The sequence below is a fragment of the Canis lupus genome, chromosome 11 (assembly GCF_011100685.1).
Source record: "Canis lupus familiaris isolate Mischka breed German Shepherd chromosome 11, alternate assembly UU_Cfam_GSD_1.0, whole genome shotgun sequence".
Classification (NCBI taxonomy): Eukaryota; Metazoa; Chordata; class Mammalia; order Carnivora; family Canidae; genus Canis; species Canis lupus.
Genome location: NC_049232.1, coordinates 37,950,861 through 37,963,233, shown reverse-complemented (window position 1 = coordinate 37,963,233; position 12,373 = coordinate 37,950,861). Strand labels below are relative to the sequence as shown.

The 12,373-nt window shown below is 41.2% G+C and overlaps 1 long non-coding RNA gene across 3 annotated transcripts; it reads left to right on the top strand.

The window, feature by feature from the left end:
• Positions 1 to 668: 668 nt before the first annotated feature.
• LOC102156260 lies at positions 669 to 11,307 on the top strand. Of its 3 annotated transcripts, XR_005366403.1 has the most exons (6): positions 702 to 786; positions 1,663 to 1,822; positions 7,104 to 7,274; positions 8,177 to 8,317; positions 9,719 to 9,905; positions 11,106 to 11,307. It is a non-coding gene; the product is annotated as an uncharacterized LOC102156260 (long non-coding RNA). The 3 variants fall into 3 exon arrangements; XR_005366402.1 differs by lacking the exon at positions 1,663 to 1,822 and having other exon boundaries at positions 669 to 786; XR_005366404.1 differs by lacking the exon at positions 1,663 to 1,822 and having other exon boundaries at positions 669 to 786; positions 8,177 to 8,321.
• Positions 11,308 to 12,373: the final 1,066 nt, after the last annotated feature.

The window sequence follows — 12,373 nt, the reverse complement described above, 5'->3', positions numbered from 1 at the left end:
AACCCATGTGTATTTTAAGGGGGAAAAAAAGAATCCATCTGTTTCTGATTCATTTATGCTTAACTCATCAGAATATCACTGGAGAAGAGTTATCGGGTGTCCACGTCACTTTCCTCCCTCCTTAAACTTCTATTACTTTTCTTCTTAAAAGCAAGCAGGTGTACTTTGTCACAATTAAACAGATAGGAATTGTAAAATATTATCACTTTTATTCAAATCTCAAGATCCATGTGTTTTAAAAGAAAGCATTAGAGTCTCCCTCTTCTCCTAATTTCTAGTTACATGATTTTGTTGGTAGGGGTGATTTTTTTTATCTTAAGCAAGAAAGAGATGAAGAAATATAATACAGCCAACAATTTTAGTAGGCGAATTCTCAACTAACCTCAATTATCTTCATCTTTTATTAGAAGATGTGCGTGAATAATGATCAAACAATGGAACCTAAATCAACAAGTAAAACAATTCCCCCAACACACAAAGGATTAATATTGCCAAAGTTTCTAAGTTTGTTTAAAAATAAGAATTCCTTTTTTCCCCCATAAGAGAACTGATACACAATAAAAGATCTGAACTCCTGGTCAACCCATCAAAATTAACTATAAGGGATCTTAGTCTAGCACCACCTACATTTAAAAGGCAGGATAGAGTAGAAGAGAGAACATGCACTATGAAGTCAGAAAGGTCTGAATTCCAATTTAGCTCAACCTTTTACTGCTTGCTAATTAACACCTAGGTCACTTTCATCTTTCCCAACCTGGATCTAAAGCCACTCCTGGAGGAGCAGTTGTGAGTATTAAAGATAAGGCCAACCCAGACCTTGGCTCACAGCAATGTGGTTACCCTTGGTTACCCTTCATCACTATCTTCAACATCATGGTAGGAAAAATGCCTTCCAAGGCTTGATTCAGGTTTTTTAAGCTGAGTAGTCCAAGCCTCTCCTCAGCAGCAGCCACGGCTGACACACAAATAATGATGGACAGGTTGGCAATGGTTACAGCTGCAGACATGGAAGTCAGCATGTCCCGAGGCTAGGAGAGGGCCAGAGGAACAAGGAGCTCTCCTACGACAGTTTCCTGTATGGCCAGCAGGTGTAAACCATGACCATAGGAAAACCATCAATACAGCCCAACCAAACACTCTGCCCTCAGACCAAAAGTCACATGGAAAACATCAAAAAATAATTATAAAACTCACTGCCAGTACCACTGGCAGCTCCTCACTCTTCAAGCGAGTACTTTAAAGTTTATTTGTAGAAGGGGACTAAAGCTGGCCAATTTCTAGCAAAAGCCCATCCATGCAGGCAGTGGTTGGGTTGGGGAGACATTTGGCAATCAGAAAGGGTGGTACCTGCCTGGAAGTCCTTTGCCTCTGGTGTTCCTGTTTGGTGGAAAATTTTAACATAAAAGCTGGCAAAGAGCAGGTATGAAAGGGGAGAGACCTCAATATAATTTAACAGGTATTTATGACCTGAGTGGTACTCTTGCCTACATGCACAGATTGTTAGGACTAAAAAAGCCCTCAGAGATCAATCCCTTTGGTTCAGCCCCTTTCTCTTTACAGATATGGAAGGTAAAGACTCACAGAGGTTATGGGGTTTGTCTGTGGTCATAATGCTAGTTATGTGGTTGAGTCACCACCCAGCCTGTGTTCTTTCCCTTGCAGGCTCTGGATGAGAGAAGACTTGGTCATTAACATGTCCCCTGACATCTGTGAACTTCTATTAACTTAGGGGTTCCTTCTATCTTTTTCTGCTATTTCTATGGTGCCAAGGAGTGGGGGAGATACCCCACAGAGTTAAAGATAAAAGAATCATAATTGAGAAGTGAGTCACAGTGATTTTCAAAAATGCACAAGACCATGAGAATTTCAACTATTTTGTTGCAAAGGGGAAAGATAAGTCTGTAAAAATTATATAGAATACAAGAGTCTCAGATGTCAATTCATTTCAAAATATTTTTTTAATTTAGCAAATAGCAAGAAAAATTAGAAAAACTACCTTAGAAAAACCACCTACACACTCATATTTGTTCCCAAACCAAGGAAGTAAAAATGAGCATAAAGACAATATATTCATCTTGTTTTTATAAACACGTAAATATGAAATTCAAAGCCTTGAGATAGAAGATGCCTCCCATGTTGAGGAGCAGAAATGAAGATGGTTACATGATGACCAATGTGGCTGGAGAACAGTAAAGATGGAGGAAACTGGTATGAGAGGATTAGAGAGGTAGTCAGATGTCGAGGGCATTATAACCCATTTTAAAGCATTAGCACTTGCTCTCAGGGAGATAGGAGGGCATTGGAAGGTATTAAGTAGAGGAGTATCTGACCTGGTCTAACAGGATCAGTGGGTGCTGCACAGGGAAGATACTAAAGTAGGTAAGCATAAACTGAGATGATGTGGCCAGCACTTTCCCAATAATCCAGGCAAATAGGAGATCATTTGAACCAAGATGGTGATGTTGAAGATTTAAGAAGTGACTTTCATCTGCACTTATAAAACAAGGAGCTCAGAACATTACTAGTGAGTGTGCAGTGTGACAGAAATAGAGGAGTCAAAAACAACCCCAATGTTTTTAACCTGAGAAAGTGACAGGATTGAGTTAGCTTCCAATAAGATGGGACTGTCTATGGGGGAAGCAGCATATTTTGCTTTATTATTATTATTTTTTTTTTGCAGGGAGGGGGATCAGAAGCTCAGTTTTACATGTTATGTTTGAGATGCCTATTAAATATTCAAGTAGGAATGCTAAGTAGGTGGTGAATAGAGGAGGATGAAGGTTAGGAAAGTTGTATGCTACAGGTACAAATCTGGATATTGGAATCTAATTTGCAATTAAAGCCATGATACTGATTAAGATTACCAAGAAGTGAATGTGGAAAGAAAAGAGTTTCCCTGATCCTGGAGAAGCAGGGAAACAGAAGAGGAATAAACCCATAGGAAGAAGAAAAGGCGAATGTATTGTTCTGGAGGCCAAGTGGTAAAAGGCTTCACAGGAAGAGGAAGCGATCATTTGTGTTTTAATGTACAGAAAAGTGGAGAAAGGAGTGGTAAATGAAGGTGCAAATCATATAAAGAGAGCTTTAAGTACAGCAGAAGTAACAGGATGTCTATGGGCTGGTGGGAAAAGTCTAGCATATAAGTAAAAAAGGAGTAGGAACAAGAGAAATCGGATACAGAAAAGCAGATAATTAGAGCAGTATCTTTGAATGAGGAAATGGGGATGAGATCTGGGACATCATTTGGAAAGACTGGCTTTTGTTAGGAGAATGGATGGTTTACCCATTACAAATGAAGAGAAGGTAAAGTATGTCAACTAGATGCAAGTGGGTGGAGAAATGTGGAAATTTTCTTCGGATGGCTTTTATTTTCCCAATTAAAGAAGCTATAAGTGGGGAGAAGGAAGATATTGTGAGAGGTTTGATAAGAGAAAAGCAGCAAAATGTCAATTTGAGGGAGTGGGAGAGTGGATAGATAAGGGGAATATAGTATAATTGCTGGCCCTTTGAAGTGACCACACCCAGCTGCATAGGTACAATGAACTTGGGGGAAGGTTTAGTCAACTGAGTGCATCAAGGGAGGAGAAAAAAACTGAGGGGGTTGTAATGATGATTGGCAAGGCATCTGAGCTGGCCCAGGAGGGAAGTCAGGTGAATGAGGTACAGTGAAAGGGTGGTAGGAGTAAGCACTTACAAGTCTCAGTAGAGTTGAAGAATTATGACATCAGGTATTCTAGAGGAACCAAATTCAAAAGATAGGAGTAAAGCTTAGAAAGTAAAATCCTTGACACTGAGATTATGTCGAGATTATTAAATTTATTGTTAATGCCAAGACTTTGATGCTATCTAACCAACAAATCCACAATAACCCTGCTCTGGCCACCACACCCAGCTTTCATTAGTTTCAGTGATGATAGTTACAATGCCTTGCCCTCAGTCCCAAAGAGCATGTAAGACTCATCATTAATGGCACAGACTGTCAAGGTCATAGCCATTCCTACTGCAGGGAAAGTAATTTTCACTGCAAATAATATCTTAAAGAATAAAGAACAAGATGATATGAAACAGAAATGACTTGAAGCAAACAGTTCATCAAAAATAAAACAGAAGCAAATATCCTTGAGGTGAAGTGCTTTTGATGAAGATCCAATGAGTGGCCACAAGATCATTCAGAAACCATCCAAGGGTGTGGTAGACTGATAATGGCTCCCAAAGATATGTCATGCCCAGGGATGAGAGAAAGAGTCTTTGCAGATATGTAGTTAAGTTACAGATTTTGAGATGAGAAGACTATGCCATCACAAGAGAGGCAGAAAGCAGCTTGACATGTGCAAAGAAGATGGTATAAAGACAGAGAGAGGTACTGGAGTGATGCAGCCACAAGCCAAGGAATACCACAGAATGCCAGCAACCAGAAGCCAGAGGAGGCAAGGAACAGATTGTTCCCTGGTGTCTCTGGGGGGAACAAGGCCTGCTGACACCCTGATTTGGGGTTTACTGTCTCTAAAGATGTGAGGATATAAATTTCTCTTGTTTTCTTTTTTTTTAATATTTATTTATTCATGAGAGACACACAGAGAGGCAGAGACACAGGCAGAGGGAGAAGCAGGCTCCATGCAGGAAGCCTGATGTGGGTCTCGATCCTGGGACTCCAGGATCACACCCTGGGCCAAAGGCAGGCGCTAAACCACTGAGCCACCCAAGGATCCCCATTTCTCTTGTTTTCTTAAGCAACTTAGTTTGTGGTAATTTATTATAGCAGCCAAAATATACTGATAACTTAATCTCTGGAGGGTCTACTAGGCTTGATGCTAGATTGGGCACTTTGGAAAGATACAAGATGCATAATAGGACTTAGTTCTTGAAGATTTTAACAATCGAGTTTGATGTGGAAAAAAAAAAAAAGTCAATCAAATCCAGAAAATAAGAAGTCAAGCCCCTTGAAGAAATGGGTTTTGAAACGATCCTATGTCAGGTCACAAAACAAAAGGAGTTATTCAGATTAGGGATTCTTGAATAAATTCCAAAAAGCTAGTACTTTATATTTGTTTCAAAAAATACAACATGGAGAGTATTTTAGTTATGATGACCTGACCACTTACATTGCTGTATTCAAAATGCAAACATTTTCTGGAATAGCCTGCGTGAAAGGGAACCCACCAAACACAGAACAGACTTACCAAATGAATGAAGTAAATCCACCAAACACAGAACAGACTTATAAAATGAATGACATAATTTGGTGTCATCTGTCCCAGCTTCAGAAATCACCCAAGAAACTAGTGACTTTACATAGGAGGCACCTGTAAAAATCAGAGCTAGAATCTTCCATGCCTTCAACCAAAACCAAGCTTACCCCTACGAAAACCTCCAACTGAAACAAAAGCAACCAGTACACAAAAATTATAAGAGATATACACTGTCGCTGGCAAGCCACTCAATGTCAAGTTCAGTCATTTTCTATTCCCCCCTCAAAAACAGCTTCAAAGAACCACACGCCCAATATTCAGGTTTATCTGCTCCACACCCTGGACACTCTTTGCAGCAACTGATGGGAAGGTGGCAGACGGCCCTGGAAGTGCCAGCCCAGCTCCCAGCAGATGCTGCGCTTGCCTCATTAACAGTGGCAGCTAAAGACATAATCAAGTCCAGCTGCAGGGAAAGAGAACTGCTTGAGCTCATGGTTGGCTGACAGGCTCCCGAATTCCCACTCAATGAGCATTCCTCTGAACAGTCATCTTCTACTCGCGGGATGACCTAGAACAAAATCCAGCAGGGAAGGGCATGTTCCCAAACACAGGGACGCTTAAGGCTCTTCACAGGCAGATTCAAATTAGACGTAACTGCAGGACTCCTGCAGTTGCCGGGATCCCACAGAGCCATTTCCACCCAGCTTCTACATGGCTACCTTGCTCTAAATGAGACCGTTTGGGGTAAAACCCAGGAGAAATGAGTGGCCACCACTTCGTGGCATGTCAGTACCACTGTGAAGTTTTAACAAGCTGTGAAACCTTGGCCTTGGGAGGCCACCTGTCCAGCTCTGGTCCTGGGTGGAACTTCAGCACAAACCTCTTTAGTAATCCTACTGAGGCAGCAGGAAAGATGCCAGTGTGACCTTACTGGCCTGCTTCAGTGGTAATGTTTGCCGCTGCCCCCAACTTTCTGATAATGTCAATCCAACACTTTCTAGCTTCATCAGAAGCTTAGAAAGCAGGATAGCAGGGGTGCCTCGGGGGCTCAGTTGGTTGAACGACTGACTCTTGATTTCCCACTCAGGTCATGGTCTCGGGGTCATGGGATCAAGCCCTGACTTGGGCTCCCCCTAGGCACGGAGCCTGCTTGAGATTCTCTCTCTCTCCTGCTCCCTCTGCCCCTCCCCTGCTCTCTCACACATGAGCGTACTCTCTCATGCTTGCTCTCACTCTCGGAAGGAAGGAAGGAAGGAAGGAAGGAAGGAAGGAAGGAAGGAAGGAAGGAAAAGCAGGACAACACTGATCTGAATCTGTACCAGATGCAAAAGGAAAAACACAAGAACTGAAAGAAGCACAAGGTGGAAAATGTTTACACTTGTTAAAAAAAATCCAATTCACCAAATAACTTGTTTGAAATTTTGGAATTTAAGTTGTAAGCCTCCAAATGCTGCTCTTCCTCCCAGCTTCTTGAAAGGTAGATGACGGAGGTCAATAGATGACAGAAGGGGAAAAAAAGAACAAGTCTCCAGAGCTCCCCAGTACAACCAAATAGGAGTCACACTGCGGCCCTCCTAGCCACCCAAGCTCTCCATTCATTCATCCTTGTTTTCTTTCTTCCTTTCTGCCAAGGACAGCAGTTGAGAGAGGCTCACAAACCGTGCAGGAGAGAAATGCCCAGGCTCATATTTCTGCTCCCATCACACAGCGTGGGTTAGAACTGTACACCTGCAGGACGGCTGGGTCAGCTCTGGCCCAGAGAAAAGTATAGGATCACGATTTCATAGATCAATTACAACCGCCTTGTAGTCTTACGAACCAGACATGCAATAGACCTTTTTTTTTTTTCTTTAAACAAACAGACACTATTTGATTAACAGCCCCATGGAATGGAGAACTCATTCTTATTTGTAGGTCATCAAAAGAAATAGGACTTACCAGGTGACTGAGGAACTGAAAACAGTCCACTGGCAAAAAGGCTCCATTTCATGAAGGCCAATGCTGCCAGCCGCCAGCCTGACATTCAGCTGACAAGATGCTAATCTGCACTATCACAAACACAGCTGGGCAAGAGAGCCTGGGAAGGTTGGTTGTGGCATGGCAATAAATTTGGTTCAGTTTATTGTATATAGTGCATTTCTAATTCATAGCCCATTTCCACCTTTCCCTCCCCCAGTCCATCATATCTAATCTTCTAATTTTGAAAATTATAGGGGAGAAACCTCCAAAATAAAACTCACATACTCCTATTTTTCGTGGTTCCCTTTCTCTGAGTCTCAGACTCCTAAGACCTCTAAGTTACTGACAATGATTTATAAACACACACACGTCTAGACATCTACTACACACTTGCACATGTGTGACTTTCCAAGGGCACTGTGGCAAAGGCCAGCTTGTGTTACGTCCCAAGTTCACAGTTGTCCTCCCCACCCCCAGCCTCCCTGGCTAGGGGGTACAGCCACATGACTGACTGGATTCTTTGGTGGGATCATAGGGATAGGGATCCTCCTGGAGGTTTGAGTCTCATCAGGAACACAAAAAATGGACGTGGGCAGAAGTGATACATTCCACTCCTAAGATTACCCCAAGAAAACCTCCCATGCAGTTCTCAACATTCTCTTCCCCCTCGGTCACCTGGTCATAGGCGCCAGGGTGACCTTGGAAGCCACACATTAAAGACAGCACAGGCTACATCAGAGCGATCCCTGGATGACTGCTTGCAACACAACCCCCACCCACCTTTCAGCCCTGCCAACTGGATTTTATGTGAACAACAAAAAAAAGCACTATTTTATCAAAACACCAAGATTTCAGGATTTTACTGTTACAGCAGTTAATATTTAACTGGTACACATACGTGGGTGCTGCTGTGATTAACAAGGTATGCATTCATTTTATTTCTCATTTTCGTAAGGACACTCAACAGGAGTGTATACACTCATGTAAAGAGCAATACCAAGTTCAGAGGTGTTTTTTCCTCACTGTAGATTTTCCTGAAAAACCCTTCACTGACTGTTTTCAGCTATCCAGGCACTGAACTAGATGTGACATATACGGAGGAAAGTAAGTCAGTCTATGGCCTCAAGCTTACTGTATACTGGGATGACAGACACACAATAAAAATACAAGTAAGTACATCACTACAAATTATAAGTGCTTGAAGCAAATAGGGCATCATGAGAGAGTCACAAAAGAGACCTAACAGACTGGGGCAGGGAGAGTGGAGGGACAGGTTCTTCAGGGGAAGGGACATGTAGCTGAAGAACAGATGGATGAGTGTAAATTAATTAATTAAAAATAAAGAGCCCTCCAGCAAAGAGAACTGTGCAAAGGCCCTTAGGTAGCAACAAGTTTGATGCCCTTGTAGAACTGAAAGGAGGCCAGTAGCCAGATAGTAGTAAGCAAGGGGAAGTGGAGGGGAGGTGGGGGGAGGGAAGGGGAGACATGCTGGGAACTATGCAGGGGATGGATCTTGCCAGGCCTGGATGACTAGTAAGGATTTTCAATCTTAGTCTAAAGCATATATTCTCAATGGGGGTGATCATGCCAAGTGGATGAAAAATTGGGGAATTCTGGGAATGGGGGAGTAAAGGATACTTCCTGATAGCAACGGTTTGAAGACAATACAACGAGTCCCTTCAAAGTGTCACAGCACGTGAAAACAGTTTATGCATGGTATTAAATTTTTATGGGGGTAGTGGGGGAATAAGAGGAAGTATTTTAAAATGTCTAAAAAGAGAGAGAATAATAAAAAAAGTCTCAGAAACACTGATCCAAAGCCAACAGGAATCGGCTGAAGGTGTTAAGCAAGAGAGTGCCACAACTTGATGTTCATTTCTAAAAACTCAATCAGAGTTAATATTTTTGTGCTAAAAAGTCATATTAGAAAAGTTTAGAAACCACTATTCATTTTAGAAGTTACAGTTAATTGGTATTAACCCACTAAGATCATGTAATCCAAGCTCTCCATTGTAGAGATTCAAAAAGAAAATGAAACTCAGAAAAGCTCTGTAACTAGTGTGTCCAAAACCATGCATTAGCAATTAGTATGCAAAGTTTGGATCCTATTCTACTGCTTTTTCTTTCAGCACTGTTCCCAAAATTCTACTCTGCTCCTGCACACTCTGTGCTGTACATGCAACTTGTTTGCATGGCTACATTTTACATGATGATTCATATTGACCACACTATACACAGTATTTGAGTCAGATATACAAAAAGAAAGGAAATGTAATTTTCTGCTGTGTTCCTAGATTTTGTAGAGGAAAAATAATGTCCTAGCCTTATGCTGTCACCTATCTTGAAAACTGTCAGGATTTGCAGATTACATACAAGACCAAACACAAGAATCCATTAATCTGTTGACTCAGTTAAACACTTAGGGGGTAGTCAAAGTTTGCTTACCTTTTGTTGTGACCACTGGCAGAAGATTCTCAAAATGAGAACATTATTCTAAATTAAAATACCTGTTAACTGGTCTGAATAGCAAACTAGAAGTCTGAAGAAGATGCTGCTTCTCTTTTATACAGAAAAAAAAGAAGCCTGTATAAAACAAAATGGAACACCAATATTCATAGTGGCACTATTTGCAATGGTCATATGTGGAACCAACCCAAGGGCCCACCGATAGATGAATGGATAAACAGAATGTGCTACATTTGTAAAATGGCCTATTATTCAGCCTTAAAAAGGACATTCTGACACATACATCAACAGGTATGAACTTTGAGGACATCACACTAAAAGAAAGAAGCCAATCACAAAAAGAAAGATACTGTTATGATCCCACCTGTATAAGGACTCTACAGTAGTCAAATTCATAGACGGAAACGAATAGTATGGGTGACAGGGGGGATGGGAGTAGGGAGTTGTTATATAAGGGGTATAGAGTTTATTTTGCAGAACTATTTTGCAAGAGTTCTGGAGATGGGTTGCATTACAATGTGAATGCATTTTAACACTACTGTACTGTATAATTAAAAATGGTTAAGATGTAAATTTGTCAACATGCATTTTACACTTCTAAATTTTTTCAAATGTTAGTGAATAAGTCAAGGTAATTTAAAGCAGTGATTTTAGAAAACTTCTGTCAGGAAACAAACATCTAGGCATCTTGGTAGTCCCAAAGTCTGGGTTCATGGCAACATTACATTTTCAACCCTCTTTAATTTGAATTGTCTAATAAAATGTCAGCAGAAGTGATATGTAGTCACTCTGAGTTGGAAGCATTTGACTGGCAGGGGAAAGCAGAGCAAGTCACTTCTTTCCCTGCCCTGGGGGCTAAGGAAGCATGCTGCCTCCCGTGTGGATCCCAAGTACCAAACCCTCCTGACAATCCACAAGGAATTTGAAGCCTGAAGGGGAAATACACCTTTCCTATGTTAAGTCCCTATGATTTGGGGGGTTGTTTGTTACCATGGCATAATCTAGCCCATTTGGACTAATAATACACAATTTTATAAGGAACAGGAGAATTTGAGAATTTGAATTTCAGATTATATCAACAAATATTCTTTAGTAGTTTAAAAAACCCCTTTATTTCTCTGTAACTGATTTCTGAAAGAAAATACACAATTAGTACTCTTCATGAAATGTACAAGATGTTTGACAATGACTATTAGCAGTGAAGAAAACTTCTTTCTTTTCCACACATAGTACTACATCATAGACTCTGCATGACTCAGTGCAGAGTATGTGTATATTTTGTTTGGCTGGTTTGTGATAGAGATGGGAAGAACATCCTAAATAATAGGCACATGAAACATTTCCTTCCTCTCCTCCAAGAACGTAGCAACAGTTGCTACATCACACTTGGGTAGAGAAGGTGTTCAGCAGCACGTACTCTCCCTTTCATCAAGTGTCAAGTTCCTGGATGCTGTGGACGATTTTCTAAATAAGTATCTGTTAATCTTCCAGGGGCATGATGACTCGAGGAGAAAAGACACAGAAGCCAGCTTCCAGCAGGTTACGTGCGGGGGTAAGGATGGAGGGTTTCCCTCCACCCCCACCCCCCATCATTCCTCCCTGCAGGCAGAGTGACAGAGACCCAGAGCTATTCCCAAACATCTGAAAACCATTTATAAAAAACTGAGGTTACTACAAATAAAGACGCTTCAAGCTGGTGGTTCATATCTTTAGTTCATGATGTAACTAGACACTAAAATAATAGTGTATGCTCTGGTGGGAAAATCACCACAAACAGTCATGAGATGTGTGGTCCACTCCCAGTGCTCCCACTAATAAACTGGGCATGTCGCTCGACTTCTTAGGACTTTATTTCTCTCTTCCGTAAATAGGAGAGACCAAATCAGTGTCTTCCAAAATATGGCTTTTGGTCCAACTATATCCGAAACTTCTATGGGTATATGTGTCAGGAGGAAGGGGTACCTCACAAAAGCAGACTCCTAGGACCTATCTTTCACCTACTGCATGAGAATCTGAGAGTGGGGCCCAGGAATCTGCATTTTAAAGCTTCCAGGCTTTTAGCTGCACAGCTCTAGTCTGGTGATCTTTGGTGACTAATGCATGATAAAGTTTGTGACCTACAATACGAAAGACTTCCTAAGTCTTCTTCTGGCTATATAATCCCATAGCCAAGAGCAGAGCCAAAAACAAGTATGTAGCTCTGATACCACCCATTCCATCCTCCCACACACACACATTTTTTTTAAATGTATAATGTTCTAGAGCTCATCCCCATGTCAAACCAAATATTAAAGCTGATAGGGTATTACTAACTATTGAACATGATTTCCCCATTTGCTTCACCCCATCTCCATACTCCACCACAAAAGAGACCAAGCCCAATTATACCTTAGAGAACACATTTTAATACCACACGTGATATTTTAGGGCCAGATCTTCACAGCATGGTAGCTCTGTGTTTTCTCATAAAACTGTCTCCAAACATCAAAATTTGTAAGACAATAAAATATTTCTGTGCTGTCTTTGTGAGCAAATAGGTTTGGCTGTATATATTTAGGCATAAAATGGACAGTAAGTTCATTGAAAGATTAAAAACGAAAAGAGAAGCATGAGAATGGAGAAAGTACCTATTACCACATTTGACAACTAGCAGGCAGCCGGTAAGCACTCATTTCCTTTCCTGAAGAAGTCTGACTCCTCGCTGCATAGACAGTAAATCCAGGAACTAGAACCTGGGTCTTTAGACCTCAGGTCCACCA